The sequence below is a fragment of the Boleophthalmus pectinirostris genome, unplaced genomic scaffold (genome assembly GCF_026225935.1).
Source record: "Boleophthalmus pectinirostris isolate CB_2022bp ecotype Guang Dong unplaced genomic scaffold, ASM2622593v1 HiC_scaffold_14, whole genome shotgun sequence".
Classification (NCBI taxonomy): domain Eukaryota; kingdom Metazoa; phylum Chordata; class Actinopteri; order Gobiiformes; family Gobiidae; genus Boleophthalmus; species Boleophthalmus pectinirostris.
The window spans coordinates 6,261,723-6,278,990 of NW_026571047.1; the positions used below are offsets into that span (position 1 = coordinate 6,261,723).

Sequence of the window (17,268 nt, forward strand, 5' to 3'; positions counted from 1 at the left end):
GTTTAGTCCTGGTTCAGTCCATATATGGCGCAAAAGTTCAGCAGTTATTTTGGTGAGAGTAACTTAGAAGTGCTGCAATAGTCTAATATATTTTAAACACAGTAATATTGTAATGTAACAAATGACTTTGAAATGACAGTAACAAGTCATCAATAACACATTACAGTTTTAAAGTAACTTGCCCAAAAGTGTAAGTAAATGAATATACTTTTTTTTTCCGTATTTGTTTTATCATGTTTTAAAACCACGTGACCAACAAAATGTCATGATTCGTCGACAATAACATCAATCAATCAGACATACACGTGCATTTGTGTTTTGAGATAGTGAAAATGTCTCTGCTGGACGAGTCTTGAGACAGCGATGGCAGCGACTTTGAGTTGGGAGAGAGTGAAGAGTTTGAAAGGGAGGAGGAGGAGGAGATTTGTACCTGATGATGCATTGGACTGAGCCCAGGAGTGAGATTTGTGGCTAGAAGGGGAGGACGAGGACGAAGGGTTTGGTGGGTTTCAGGTGGACTGGAAGACGGATGGATACCGACCCTGAAATCCCAAGCAATTCATTCACAAACTGGAGCCGAAGGAGCCAATTCCAGTGGATGCAGCCCCCCTGGATGTATTTTCACAAATTTTTACGGATGAATTTGGGGACATGCTGGTGACAAACCAGCGGCCAGCACACCATCAAACTCCAAGTGGAGCCCCATCATGAAAACAGAGATGAAAACCTTTGTCGGTCTCTGCTTAACTTTTGGAATCCTGAAACTAGCAGCACGCCGGGATTACTGGAGGCAGAGCAAGCGGCTGCACCACACACAGGTCCCTAAGGCCATGGCACCGGATCATGGAGGTAATTATTTGTATTCTTGCGCTCTCTTCCGAGTTCCTATGTCTTACGCGTTGCACTGCAGTATCAAAACTGCAGTTTTTTTCTACAGTGTCACTGCAGTATACTACAGTATTACTGCATAATGCAATATTTTGGACACAAAAATATTGCAATACTGCAGAAAAAAGCCGTTTCCCTGTTATAACCTGCAGGGTTGTTTTTTGTTTGTTTGTTTGTTTTGTTTTGTTTTTCCATACGGGTAATGCACTGACATCTCCCTCATGGCCAGTAGTGATAGTGGTGCTATCGCCTTCTGCTACTACTACTACTACTACTACTACTACTACTGCTACTACTGCTACTACTACTACTACTACTACTACTACTACTACTACTACTACTACTACTACTACTACTACTACTACTACTACTACTACTACTACTACTGACTACTGACTGACTACTACTGACTACTACTACACTCACTACTACTACTGCTATTGGATCACAAAGTCATATGGATATAGGAAATAATTTAAGAAAATATATCACTTACAATTATGGAGGAATTAATTTTTGTTCTTACAGTGCTAAGTGCTGTTTGTAGGATTTGTTCATGAAACTTTTTCTTAACTGTTGTTTTCAGTTAAGAAAAACTTTTGTGAATGCAAAAAGTGTTCGTAAGAAGGCCTTAAAGGGACAGTTTGGAGTTTTGGACATAGGACCTCATTTCCTAGTGAGCCAGAAAGTTGGAGACGTGTGGAGACACTTTTTTAAATATTCCATCCAGTCCTTGTATTTGCAGAGGTCACTGGTGCTAGGCTAGTGCATGTCAATGGCCATAGTTAGCCTGACACTAAAAACAGTCTTACCCACTCCACAAAACACCCGAAGTGAATCTATTATTGACTGTCCAAGTAAATGTCTGTGTCTATAGAATAATTTTAGAAGTAAAACCAACCTTGCATTTGAAGGATTTATGTCAGCAGAGGCGAGTTGTACTTCTGAACAGAAATCTTGGCAGCGGTGAAGTGATATATGAGAAAATAGTCCCTCAACATGCGACGTTTGATGTGATGCAAAGTTTGTTTTATTTTAAACATTATTCTATCAACACAGACATTCACATGGACAGTCTGGTGTAATAATAGATTTTCTTCGGGTGTTTTGTGGAGTGGGTAAGACTGTTTTTAGTGGCAGGATAACTATGGCCATTGACATGCACTAGCCTAGCACCAGCGACCTCTGCAAATACAAGGACTGGATGGAATATTTCAAAAAGTGTCTCCACACTTCTTCAATGCTCTGGCTCACTAGGAAATGAGGTCTTATATCCAAAATTCTGGACTGTCCATTTAAGTACAAATGTGTTCATAAGAATGTTTCATAAATGAAGCCCAGTGTTGTTGTTTTTTTTTTTTTTTTTTTCAGTTTTCCACCTCATGAGCAGCCATATTTGTTTTGATACAGCTGGACCATGCTTGTCTCTGATTGACTAATCCACTTGTCCATCACGCCCATTTTAAAGCAGGGAGCTACACTGATGACTCACATGTTCATCAAGTATTGAAGAAGTGCGTGTTCTAGATCCCAGACAAACAAAATCCATGTCACTATAGCTTCACGTTCATTGCATTTCCCATGGTATAAAATATTTATTCTCGCTGATGCTGCATCCTCTCCACCCACTTCCATAAATAAACAGTCCATATGTCTCTGTTTCCTGTGAACTCTGCAGGGAACATGTTTTCAGAACAGCACAAATCAGATCCATCTATTCATTTTTCCCATGTATTTGAGAGAAATGCATCTTGCCCCAGTGGCTCTTGAGGTCAGTGTTAGTCTGCAGTGTTCTGTCTGCATCTGATTAGGAAGCCTTTTAGTGGCTGATAATGAGGAAGTACATAGTGAGCATGCTAGTTAATATCAGCTTTCTCGTGACGGTAAAACTCCGCCCTGTGCTCTGAGAGTTGTTGAAAAGCGCTTGTAAACTCATCGTGGTGGATAAAAGATGCACTGTGTAACTTTTCTTGTGGAGGGTCTGCCAACTGTTTGTCTCCATGGAGTTTTTTTTCTTTTTTTTTTAATGACAATAGAATAATAAAGACACAAAAAAATATTTTTTTTTTTCCATTGTTAATAAACACTTATAGTCACAATACTTAACTAATATTATTTTCATCATCATTTTTACTTTTTACTGCAATCTCAAAACATAATTTTAAAGGCATTTTCTTTTTCTTCCTCCCTTTATTTTCCTTTCCTTTTTTTGATTAATAATAATAATAATGTTGTTGTGTCCTTTGGCAAGACACTTCACCCACATTGCCTAGTAAGAAAGAGGTGTGTGTGTGAGTGATGGTGGTGGTCGGAGGGGCTGATGTCATAGATTGGCAGCCTCGCTTCCGTCAGTCTGCCCCAGGGCAGCTGTGGCTACAGTAGTAGTTTACCATCAGCGGATGTGGAGTGAATGAAAAATGCTCTGTAAAGCACTTTGGGTATCTTGGAAGGCGCTATATAAATGCATTGCTTACTATTATTATTATTTATGCATTATCTTCTTTTTTTAAATAAATTATGAATTGTCTTTGTTTTAAGAATGACCTATATTTCCTTTATTAACTATATTTTAGGTGTCCATGGAGCTGTTATCGTTTTGCCTGGAATGCTCTCGGAACACTCATCTACCTTCATGAAGATGAGCGGAAATTAAACCAGGCCAAGACAGAGGTCAGATCTGTGGAGAGGCAGATGTAACAGTGTGTAATGTAACGGTGCCTGTTTTTCATGGTGTTCTTAAACTTGTCTATTTTGCATTTATTCCATTACAGGTGTTTTTATTGCTTAATGGCGAACTATGGAGGAAAACAATCACATCCCCGTGGAGACACACACACGGTGGATATTCTGACTTTGACGACAGCTACACAGAAGAGGTCGCGCAGTTGCTCAGAAGTGACACCGAGGATGAAGAATTAAATGGATTTAGTGATTTGGAGTGAGATGAAGAGTCTAGCAATATGTGACGTTAACAGCCTGTTTTTCTCTGTTCTATTGTTATTACTAGAACTTGCCTTTTCAAGATAATTTCCCCCCAAAAATGGTCACTTACAGTCCAATGTGACTTATATATGTTTTTTCTTCTTCATTATAATTTTTTTTTTCCTTCTGTGACTTATAATCTGGAGCAATTTGTCCTAAAACTAGTCCGAAAAATACGGTAGTTCTGTTTTTCACATTTTTGGACAGTAAAAATCAGATACATGGTCTTTATGGAAATATAGCAACAAAAGTATAGAATATGTTGATAGAATAATTTTAGAAGTAAAACCGGACTGATATCACCTAGCATCTATCTTACCTGCAAAGTAAAATTCCACTGCTGCTGAGAAAATAGTCCCTCAACATGCAACGATTCATGCGACGCAAAGTTAGTTTTACTTCAAACATTATTCTATCGACACAGACATTTGCATCAACAGTCTGGTGTAATAATAGATTTTCTTCGGGTGTTTTGTGGAGTGGGTAAGACTGTTTTTAGTGGCAGGCTAACTATGGCCATTGACACGCACTAGCCTAGCACCAGCGACCTCTGCAAAAACAAGCACAGGGTGGAATATTTCAAAAAGTGTCTCCACACGTCTCCAACACTCTGGCTCACTAGGAAATAGGGTCCTATGTCCAAAATTCCAGACTGTCCCTTTAACTTGGCTCGGTTTGAGTTTTTACAGTGCATTGCGTACTAGTCCAGACTGAAATCCCGTCTGTAGGATTTATACTACACCACCTCCTCCTCCTCCTTCTCCTCCTCCTCCCCAGCAGGGCAGTCTGAGCTCCTCTCATTACTTTTAATGCTTTGGAATTCTTGTGGCCTCTGTATCACCGTGACTCCGCGTGCAGTCTGAGGTAACGGTTAGTTTATTTTAGTCTCACTTGGGAAACAGAGGAGCTCATGTATCATTTAAAGGCTCCATATTTTCTGATCTATGTTCTAATGTTGTTTCCTCATCACAAACATACTTGGAGTTGTCGTAACAGAACATTTTGAGCTTTGGAGATGTAGACAGACTAATAAAAGTTTGTGAATGAAACAAAAAACAACTCTAGGTCTGTTTTTGAGGAGGTAACAACATTATAACATGGCTTAAAGCTCACAAGAGTCATGAATGTGTTATATCGGACTTTTAAATCACTCTTCTTTCTCCTCGAATTGAAAATGTTTAGTGGTTTGCTCATTAATTCTGCACTAGGACTGAACATTTTATTTATTTAACTTTTATTGCCACAAATCAATTCCCATCGACAGTGTGGTGAGACCTTTTCCCCCTCTTTTCTAGAAGAAGAATAGAAAAAAAAAAAAAAAAAAAAAAGGCATGTTAGGGCAGTCAAGTCAATAATTGGACCCCACCTGTTTTCAAAAGTTGGCACCTTGAGCTGTACTTGAGCCGTTAACTGTTCCATTGTATAAACTTGTCTGATTTTTGATATCCACTGATACGAGTCATATTTTGATCATCAGAATCGTTATCTGGACTATACAGCAGAGGTGGGGACTAGCAAGTCATGACTTAGACTCAAGTCAGACTTTAGTCACCATTTTTAGTAACTTGACTTGATGAAATGGACTAAGATTTGGGACTCGACTTGGACTTGAAGGTCAATGACTTGAGAAGCACTTTTAAATCTGAATTCATTCTATTCTGACTGTAATGATTCACACTAAGATCTTGTCAAGACATTTAAAAAGGAAACATTTACATTTCTACAATTCTTATATACTCTTATAAATAACCATACATAAATGTACTATGAGTTTATAAGTACAATTTATCTCAAAATGTGTGAAGAATCCCTCAGTCGTCCAGGTAGAATCCATGAGGTTTAAACTAACTTTTCCATGAGGAGAAAACTAACTTTTGTCCAGTCGACAAACTGAATTTTCTCCTCATTTATCTCAAAGGTTATATAAATTGTAAAAATCTAAGCTACATTTGGTACTTTGGTTTAAAGACTTGAAGCTCAAAGCAAACGACTTGGACTTATAAGCCAGTGACGCGAGACTCAACTTGGACTTGCCTGTATTTGAGATGAAGAAAAAAAGGTAGCGCATTTCACTGAGTCTTAAAGGAGAAAAAAATAACAGTACGGGTGCTCTAAGAGGGTTAAAACAGTGGTCTTAGAATAGAAAATGACCCTTACTGAAAAATGTAAGAATGGGTAAGGTACAAACCCGAGGCACTCCGACTGAATATATTAAAAGTCTTTTATTGCATGAAGAGACGCCAACGCATTTCGACCAGCAAGATGGTCTTCGTAAATACACTCAATTAATCACATGACAACATCATATGACAAAGGTTCATCACTTATAGGCGAGTTTCAGCTGACGTCATTGTTATTAAAAGCCCGCGTTGCATGCTGGGAAATATTTTGGTCGGAGGCAAGAAACAGGATAGCGGTCAAACACAGTGCGTAACCTCACGTATTTATCCCCGATAATGGTAAATTCCTGCTGCATTATCGGATGCACAAATAGAAGCACGGAAGAAGGAAAATGTCTTTTTCATATTCTGAGTGAAAAGAACCACTAACGGTGAATTAAACGGCTTTCAAACATTCACAGAGCAAATGTAGAAGATCCTAACAAACCGTGGACTCCAACAAGTTCAACAACACATCGAGACTCTTGGAGGTTTTCATCTTTTCTGCTGTGAATGGCCCAGGAGTTTCCACCAAGTCATTGTGGATATCGCCGAAGGGAATATTTGTCCAGGTAGTTGGCGATTCTGACCAGAAATTTGGTTTGGTCCACCTTTTGTCGGGGTTGAAAAGGGTGATGTGGCGTCCATTGATGCTTATGACCAATTTCTGGTCAAATGGTCTTGGGTCCTCTGCCGTTAGAGTGGATAAATAACCGGGATCAATGCCCTTTACGTGCTTTCTCGCTCCGTCCGTCATGTTGAATCAATGTTTCTTGCCGGCGACCAAAATAATTCCCAGCATGCAACGCGCGCTTTTGTCAACAATGAAACTCGCCTATATAGTCCTCATGGTTGGCCAACCTTTTTTTGTTTTGGGGGTTGCTTGCTGTCTTTTTCCTATTGTCATGTGATGTTGTCATGTGATTAAGGACTTTTAATATATTCAGTCGGAGTGCCTCGGGTTTGTACCTTACCCATTCTTACATTTTTCAGTAAGGGTCATTTTCTGTTCTAAGATTGCCTGTATCTGACTTGGGACTTGACTCGGACTTGAGGTCAAAAACTTGGGACTTACTTGAGACTTGCAAAATGATGACTTGTTCCTGCCTCTGCTGTACAGACTTTAAAACGCACATGAAAAAGAACTTTTACAACAAATAAAGTGGCATTGTGGAATAAAAATGTCAAATGAATTACCTGTACTTCACTTTATTCACTTCAGTCTCCATATTTCAACTTTTATTTGGTGGATAATGTATTTAAAAAGTCTCATTAATCGTTTAAGCAGTCGCCCTTCTGTAGAGATAAATAAGTGTAATGCTTGTCATGCTTTGGAACATTCCAGGCAACGTCTCCAAAGAGAGAAGCTGGTGAAGGACCCTCCAGACAAATTGCACAATACACCTTTAAATCATTAAAAAAAAAACAGGCAACCTTCTGAACAGCTCTTTGGAATAAACATATGCAAACCATTTGGGTCCATTTTAGATGATTAGTCATACGCTGGATGTCTGCACTTTTTATTCCCAAGTCCAAGAGTACATCGCTAACGGCGCAAGATAAAAACAATCCACATTTCACGTTGAATCATGCTTCCTATGTCTGCAACAACAACCGATTGGATTAGTAGAATTCACTTATCCTTAGTACCAGACTATAGACAGAAGAGCTCATTCTCCATCAGGCTCCTGCAGCTCCGGAAAACAGTGACAGGTACAGGACTGCATTCATACTATAATGCTCCCTACAACTGTACAACAACTCATCCTTATGGAATAGATAATACTTCATACAACTGTTCAACAACTCACCTTTATGTAACACATAATACTCCTACAACTCTACATCTCACCCTTATGTAACAGATAATACTCCCTACAACTGTACAACAACTCACCCCTATGTAACAGATAATACTCCCTACAACCATACAACTTACCCGTATGTAAAACATAATACTCCCTACAACTGTACAGCAACTCACCCTTATGGAATAGATAATACTCCCAATAACTGTGCAATAACTCACCTTTATGTAACAGATAATACTCCCTACAACTGTACAACTCACCTTTATGCAGTTGATAAAAATATAATATATAATAAATATAAACAAATATAATTATATCATGGGCCAAATTTGGCCCCCGGGCCTGAGTTTGACATGTCTTTCATAGATAATACTCCTGACAACTGTACAACAACTCATCTTTATGTAACATATAATACTCCCTAAAACTGTACAACAACTAACCTTTATGTAACAAATAATACTCCCTACAACTGTACAACAACTCATCTTTATGTAACATATAATACTGCAGACACCTGTGCAATAACTCATCTTCATGTAACAGATAATACTCCCTACAACTGTACAGGAACTTACCCTTATGCAGTTGATAACCTTCTGTCATGTCAGTCACTACTTCATCTTTGCACTTTTTCTCACCTTGCAGTGGAGTGGTTGGCTGCTTTTGTTAAATGTTTTGCTTTTTGAACTCAGTTTTTAACATCATATGGGATTTTAACTAAGAAGTGCAGCATGTGCAGTTCAAGGACACAAGTAAGGAACTGTTAGATTTTGTGAGATGAGCTGGTTGTTTTTCCCGTATTGAGGGAGATCGTGAACCATTTCATCACGAAACACCAGAGCGGACTAAGAACGAGGCCTTCCCTGCTGTGTTCACCTGGCTCCCCCTGGAGGCTGCTGAAGAGGACACTTTTGTCCAGAGGGCTGTTTCTCTCCTTGAACTGTCCTGACACAAATCTACTGACCCTCCCTGACCAGTTTGTCCTTCTGTTAAACTGCACTGTGACACAAAAGCCGACTGAAGCACTGTGGAAATGCTGCAGCAACTTGAATGTCTTTCGAGATCAATGAAGCATCTTTCGGTCTCTCTCTTCTTGTATACAACTAGGACATATTTGAATGACTATATTTCTCTATTTTATTTTGACTTGCATATATACCTTTATATAATGATGCCTTATTTGACACCTGTCAAAATTGCTACTTATTTCAAATGTATTATTACCATTTATACTTTTGCTCTTTGTTATTACTGTATTTTTCGGACTACAAGTCGCACTTTTTTCATGGTTTGGGTGTTTCCTGCAACTTACACTCCGGTGTGACTTCAATGTTAAAATTTTCACACTGACAGCCACAAGAGGGCGCTCTAGGCTTGTGTGCTCCTGTACCACTATCACTTCGCACTATACTGCGCATGTCGGCTGCAGAAGAAAGAGGAAGAGCCACTGTCCTGTCTGGTATCATGTCAGTCAATCACACCATTAAGTCTGTATCTGACAATTTAAAATTTAAACAAACATTAAGACAACTGAAACCATCCTGTCTGGATTAGGGAATAATTCTGTTTGGAACTGATGCTGAGTCTGACGACAGCTTTACAGAAGTGACACCGAGGATGAAGAATTGAATGGATTTAGTGATTTGGAGTGAGATGGAGAGTTTAGTAAACGTGTTCTGTTCTGTTGTTTATGTTATAGTTTATCTGAAGAACTGTTCATATGTGACGTTAACAGTCTGTTTTTCTCTGTTCTATTGTTATAACTAGAACTTGCCTTTGAAGATGAAAAATCGGCTCCTGATCTCTGATTTAATAAAATAAACTTCTCCCAAAAAGTGTGACTTATCGTCCCTTGCGACTTATATATGTTTTTTATTCTTCATTACACATTTTTTGGCTGGTGCGACTTAAACTACAGAGCAACTTATTGTCAGAAAAATACTGCATGTTAAATTGTGATATGTGACCTACTGTGTCCAAATAATTTCCCTTGTGGCTCAATAAAGTTTGTCTAAGTCTAAGTCCTGTCATGTTTTCATTGTAAATTAACATGTATTTCTTTCCCATGTCCCATTTCCTTCTGGTTACGTTCACTGTGCTTATGAGGCCAATGAAAACTGTACACATAAAATCCAAGGTTGCGCTTTAATGTAGAGCACTTAGGAACGCAAGTGGGAAACTGGCTGGACTCCAAATGTACAGTAAAAATAAGTGCGGCCACTAAAACATGATATAGCAATCTTTATGGTTCTGTATGTTCGGAAAGTTGAAAGGCGCTTTGTGTTACTTTTCCGGCGCAGGGTCCGTCAAACGCTTTTCTCCATGGAGATGTTATCGCTTTGTCTGGAGTGTTTCACAGTGTGGTGTTAAGCCTTTCTATCTTCATGGAGATCAAACCGGACCAAGTTACAGGTCAGATCTGTGTAAGGTAGAGCTGCTTAATGTCATACTGTGGAATATTCCAGGCAGATCAATGACGTATCAATAGAAACAAGCAGGTGACGGACCCCTAAACAAAAACTTACACAGTGTATCTTTGTAAAATAAGAAAAAAAGTTGTGATTTCTAGATTTGAAAAATAATTTAAGCATTGACTTTGAGACAGTAACACGGATAGTTTCATAAACTAGTGTTGTCACGATACTAAAATTTTAAACTCACTGTCGAAACTAAGGAAAAGATTTGATACTCAATACCGATTCTGATACTTGTTCTGATACTGCTCAAAATCATTTTTATTTTTATTTTTTTTATAATTTGTCAAGTTGAGGGATTGGATACCCAACACATTCACAACAAGACAGACTTAACTAAACAAGCATACAAAAATTTATAACAATAATAATAACAACATAATAATAATAATAACAATAACAATAAAAAAACAACAATAATAATAATTTTAAAAAGTACAGAGTTTCTCGATGCAGTGTTTGCATGTGTGTATTTACATTTTTAAGGCTGTCAACTCAAATTTACATGTATATATTTTCTAATCCCTTCCCATATCTTTCATTCATTTGTTTTTGGTAACCCCAAAATGCGTTACATTATACAAACATTTACATACACATATATTTTGACATTGTCCAACAGTATGATGTTCTTATTTTACTGTGCTTTGTCCAAACAGGTTTTTGCCACAGTCCATAGGTCAACAGTCTGTTTGGTTTTTGTGTCCAACAACTCAGCAGCTGCTCCATAGAAATGAAATCCAAAAAGTCTTTATACCAATTGTCTGTGTTGAAGCACTTATGTTTGCGTTCCTTCCAGTTCATCATAATAATACGTTTTGCTGATAAAAAACCCAGTGATAATATGTGGTCCAGTATTTGAGATGACAAATCTTGAGTTCTTATTCCAAATAGGCACAGCATCGGGCCTGGAGAGATCTGCACATCAAACATATGAGACAGACGATCTATTACAATGCTCCAATATTGTTTCACTTCAGGGCAATGCCAAAGCATGTGTATGAGCGTGCCCTCTGCCCCAAAACCGTGCCAACAGAGTTTAGATCATTTGTTATCCATTTTGATGATTACTAAATCATTCTAAAGCAGGGGTGCGCACACTTTTTCAGAATGCGAGCTACTTTTAAAATTACCAAGTCAAAATCATCTACCTACTTCAAAAATGCTAATAATTTATTAATAAATATATTGAGAACCACCAAACCAAACGCACATCGTGACAAGTACAGATGCATTTGTGCACTTTTTTAAGACAAACTTCAATTACATGCAGAGGCGGTGCTACCATTAGGCAAAAGTAGGCGGCCCCCAAACAATTGTCCTTGCCTCTAATGGCTGAGGTCTCCGAGCAATTTGATTTTCAATCAATATGACATTAAATGAGAGTAGTTTACTTTAAAAAAAAAAAAAAAAAAAACACCATTAAAATAGTATCTGATTGTTAAATCTGTTTTAACTGTCAAAGCATTCCCCCCTTTCACATTAGAATGGACTAGTCAGATTGATCTACATTTAAACAATCATAGCATAATCATAAATGATGGATGTAAACAAAAATATAATTGTACTAGGAAAAAACATAAAACTACTTTCAGCTCTGGCTATCTAGTAAGCTACCTAACTAATAAGATCAGTATCCAATCCACCCTCAATTCAAATAGAGACATGTGTGTCTCAAGGACAATGGGGGAAAAAAAAACTAATTATAAACATAATATTAAAGTGAGGACTGCAAACTCAAGTTCGCCTAGGGCCCCAGTGATCACATGTCTCGGTAGGCCTGTTCTGGGTTGATGTTCTAATCAGCACATTGAAAGACAGACAGATAGATAGATAAGGAGTTTTAAGAAGTTTAACCTGCCCTGTGATACAAGCTGGTACACGAGTTTATTGCCGACAGCAGCGGCCGTAATGAAATGATGTGATGTAATGATGTTCTCACTCGTCGAGAGTCAGACCTCGAGTCCCAGACAAGACTGAGTCCAAACATCTGAGACGAGACCAAGACCATTAAAAAAATGGTCTCGATACTACGACACTATGATCGACCCACACTACCTAGTAGATCACGATCGACGTATTGGACACCCCTTTTCTAAAGCTATTCAGGAAAGTTCATTTCTGTACTGTGAACAGTGTTGGGGAGTAACAGATTACATGTACCGGAGTTACGTAATCAGAGTACAAATTATGAGTAACTGTATTCAGTTACAGTTACTGTTTCAGTGAGATTACAGTTACTTTGTTGAAATAAATGGATTACACGGTGGTATTTTCCTTTTTTCACATTTTGGGCTAAATCCCCTTTGTTTTTTTTTTTTTTTTTCAGTAATTCCACTCATTGCCGGAAACTAAACCAGGTCTACACTAGATCTAAGACAGGTCTAAACCAGGTCTAAACCAGGACTAAAACCAGGACTTAAACCAGGTCTAAAACAGGACTAAAACAGGATTTAACAGGACTAAACCAGGACTAAACCTTGCCGCGTGGATGTGTCTCCTCTTCTATGGATAATATTTTTAATTTGGTTCAGTAAAATCTGGGATTTTTATTTTCTTTTAGCAGACAAAACATCTTACGTGAAGATATCCTCGTCTTTGCTTCTCTACAGCAAATCAAGTAATCCAAAGTATTCAGATTATGTTACTCACCTTAAGTAACTTAATGAATTATGTTACAAACTACATTTTGGGGTATGTAATCTATAATCTGTAGGGGAATACATTTTAAAAGTAACCTTCCCAACACTGACTGTGAATGTGACAAACGAGTACCTACTGTAGTTTCGATACCAGATTTGGTATGGATTCTTATCTGAACTTCGATACTTTTGACAACTCTATTATAAACCCAGACATACCCTGCGACGGAGTATTTTTACCATCTCTAAAATGCTTACATGCTGTCAGGGGGTGTCCGTGCGTGACTCAGTGTCCCCTGCGTGAACTGTATTTATTTTTAATGTAACTTTGCACCATAGGATTATAATGGGGACAGAAGTGGGGGACGATTAAATGTGAGTTAAACTAGTGGAGCTTTAGTGTACACAGGGCTGCATCTGTTTACATAATCGTGTTCCTTGTAAACAGCAATCTAACAGCAATAAAAACTCCAGTTCCCTTAGTTCGAACTCTACGAACGTGTTCAGAAACGCACGGGATTCTTCTTTTAGTCTACGAATTCAGGTTTCTCCATTTGAACTCTTTCCCCGTTGGACGCAGACTAGGATAGAGCTCAGAATATGAAAAGAAATAAAAACTATAATATCTGCCTTCACTGAAAACAACCTCATTTGCATAGACTCATTGATGTCTGCACTACTGTCCTATAGTGACCTGCCACATGAGGGGACACGCACACAAACACACACAAACACAAACACAAACAAACACACACAAACACAAACACACACAAACACACACAAACACACACCTTCATCATCGTCATTAACCTGAGAACACGCGGACCACGTTTCCTTCCGTAGACACTGCGCGGACATCGCTGTCCTCCCGTGAGCCGCGTGTGGATCTTGTTTTCTCGCGTACGCTGCGTAAACCGAGCTTCCTCCTGTGCGCCTCTAAACCAGAACTAACACCAAAACTAAAACCAGGACTAGTCCAGTCCAGGACTAAACCAGGACTAAACCAGAACTAAACCAGAACTAAAACCAGAACTAAAACCAGGTCTAAACCAGGACTAAACCAGAACTAAAACCAGAACTAACACCAGGACTAAAACCAGGTCTAAACCAGGTCTAAACCAGGTCTAAACCAGGACTAAACCAGGACTAAACCAGGACTAAACCAGAACTAACACCAGGACTAAAACCAGGATTAATCCATTCCAGGATTAAACTAGGACTAAAGTAGGACTAAAGCAGGTCTAAACCAGGACTAAAACCAGTGATCTCATATATAAAACATTTCTCTATCAATAATATTTTTAAGACTGGACTTTTTATTGTCTTTAAGTAGACAAAAGTTATTATGTTCAGATTTCCTCGTCTTTGCTACTTGCTACAACAAACAGTTTCTTATTCATGGAGACTTGGGCTCAACAGCCAATTTGGAGAGATTTGTTAAACAATAAATGACTTTATAAAGTCACTTTTTTTAATCTATATTAGTCTTTTGATCTGCCACAATAATGTAATAATGAATTTAAATGAAAATACCTCAAACTGAAGGCTTTTCTCAGCAATTTTTAGGTGAGATTAAAATGAGATTAATTAGATTAATTAATTACAGATCATAATTAATTAATCTCTCAATTTTTTTAATCGCATGACAGCACTAATTATAATATAATAATAAAACTCTTCCCCATCAGTGTGTGTTCAGTATTTGTCATCTTTGTTACTTTCTCGTGTGCAGAGCTCCTCATAAGAGTTTGTTTCTGTAGCGATTCTGTCATACATCACATCTTAGAAAAAAAGACTGAAATATTTTAAAGGACTCGCCTGAACAACATCCAGATTTCAAGGCAATTTTGGTTCATAATCGAGTATAAAGTCCCTGATAGTTTGTTTGGATATCGCAGGACTCCACACAGACGCATCAGCGGCATTCTCATCTTCGTGAGTTTCACTCTCCGAAAGTCTATCGCTATCACTGTTTTCCACTTTATAATCAACTGCATCATCACTTTGGAATCTATAAAAGTCACTTTCTCTAAACTTATCCATAAAATACGTCCGCTCCTCATTATTTCTAAAACTGTGCTCCGCAGCACCGCGATCTTTCCATTGCACGTGTTTCGTGTTGTGTTTTTTCCAGAAGCTACAATCATAACTACTTCGATTAACTTTGGAAAAAATTGGCGAAAACATATCCTTAAATCCTATTGGTCAGTCTAGTGTGGGTTGTAGTGGCCCCAACCTATCGCAGCCTATGTTTACATGTTAAAAACCAAGCCTTTTCTCATGGTCGTCATCACGTCGTGGTGGTGGTACAGCGGAGGAGTCAAAACACGTCATTAAGGAAACAAGGGGGGTCGTCAAATGTCGTCTTCGTGGGGGAAAGAGTTAAAAAGAGAATTTATGTGCAAAGATACATCGTAGGTTTTAACACAATTTCACAGCATCAGGGGAGATTCAGGAGATCATCTTACGCCAATTTATGTCACAAACAAAACAGAATTCAACTGCAGATGATCAGTTCCTTCCAAAAGCATTGAGGGTTTAGTCTTTCTACTTTGTCTTTTTATCTGGAAATAGTTTGCAAATGACTTAAAACGAGCACAGACTGTTCTCCATCTAAACACTGGAAGCTCAAAATAACTTGAAAAATGCATTAATATTTAGTTACCGCACGCAGGGAAAGTTTCAGACACGTAGCGGCCGTTTCCAGGTGTTTCTTAGCGTCCATTAAGTTTGACCTCGATGTTAACCACAAGTTCTAATCATAATTCATCAGCATTTAATGACCACCTCACTGCAAAGAAGTGTGAATTTGTACAATGTCAAGTGTAGTTGTGTAAATGTCGGACAGGGCAGGTGAGGACAGCTGAGATGTTTGAACAGTATATGGGACCGAAGTTTGTTTGCATGAGGAGGAACATTATTGTTTACATTAAGAGCAAAACCAACTGACGCTTTGCGATGACGTCACGCTGGGGATGTTCTGCATATATGTTTAAGGCGGAATGTTCCGAGGTGTTCATGATCACACAATGCACACATACACAGATACGTTTTAAGATAGTCTGAAAGGTCAAGAACAAAAGCAAAGTGATCAATACGAGCGTTCACAAATCATCTCACCTGTAGTAGTTCTATGTAAGTCAGTTCGTTCTGGTCAGATTGTGCTAAATTAAAGCTCAGTTAAAAGTCTAACTCTCTAAATAGCAGACAGAGCAGTGCCGATATTCAGCATCACCCCCCAGAGAATGTTAATGACATCAGCTGCAAAGTGTCAATATAACCACCACGTGTCTGGCAGGAAGTGTGCTAGAATTCGAGATCTTTAAAGGGTCCGTATTACGCCATTTTCTGCTCTGCTTGAATGTTGTTTCCTCATTGAAACAGACCTGAAGTTGTGTTTTGTTTCATTCCCATATCCGTATTTAGGCTGAGTTCTGCTGTCAAACTGAAAACACTCTGTTCCACCTTGTGATGTCATGTGGTAATACAGGAAGTGCGACACTGTGTTTTTAAACTCCATACACCTTCACTAGATTCATTTGGATCATTTCAGAGCAGATATCACCAATCTCCACTGAACAAAAGGTAAACTGTAGCTGTTAACTTGAAAACTACCATTTCATGACATCACCAGAGCTGTTTGCAGTTCGGCCAGAATGATGCCGGTGCTGGTTTGTGCACCAGTTACAGTGGGAACCAAAGTTCTTCCCGGTGAACGACCCGCGTTCATACCATTTAAGTGAACCTATGATGTATGATCAACAGAGGATGTGGATTTGCTGCTAAATAAAAACAAGGCCATACGAAAGCAGATGTCACATCAAGGAAAATAACAATCATGGATCACAACATGCTACAACATCTGCTGTGAAGAAGGCAGCAGCACCGCCCAATCCAAAGATGGAAGCTTACCAGGCGAACACTGATATAGCACAAATATTTGGTCTCCACAATCTTCTTGTCATTTGATTTCTCCATCATATTCCTCACACACACATTTTCTTTGTTGTTTATTTTACCGTGTGTGACCCGGATGAACCTGCTGATGTCTGGTGTGTCGTCACGATTCGCTTGGAAGAAACAAGTTTTACCTGGTTCCCGAACGCTCTGATTTTCAGCATGAACACATCGGTTGGTTAAAGATTAAGTGCGAGAATTGGCTCTCTGTTGGCCTGAAAACGCTAAAGGTGGAACAGAGTATTTTGAGCTGTGAAGATGTAGACAGACTAATAATAAAGTGTTACTCAAACATGGGAATGAAACAAAACACAACTCCAGGTCTGGTTTTGAGGGTGTAACATTATAACAT

At 38.6% G+C, this 17,268-nt stretch overlaps 1 protein-coding gene across 1 annotated transcript in view; it reads right to left on the minus strand.

Moving 5' to 3' along the window:
• LOC110173710 (urotensin-2 receptor) overlaps nt 1–17,268 on the minus strand; it is a 162,037-nt gene that overhangs the window by 91,345 nt on the left and 53,424 nt on the right. The gene's annotated exons all lie outside the window — the stretch shown is intronic.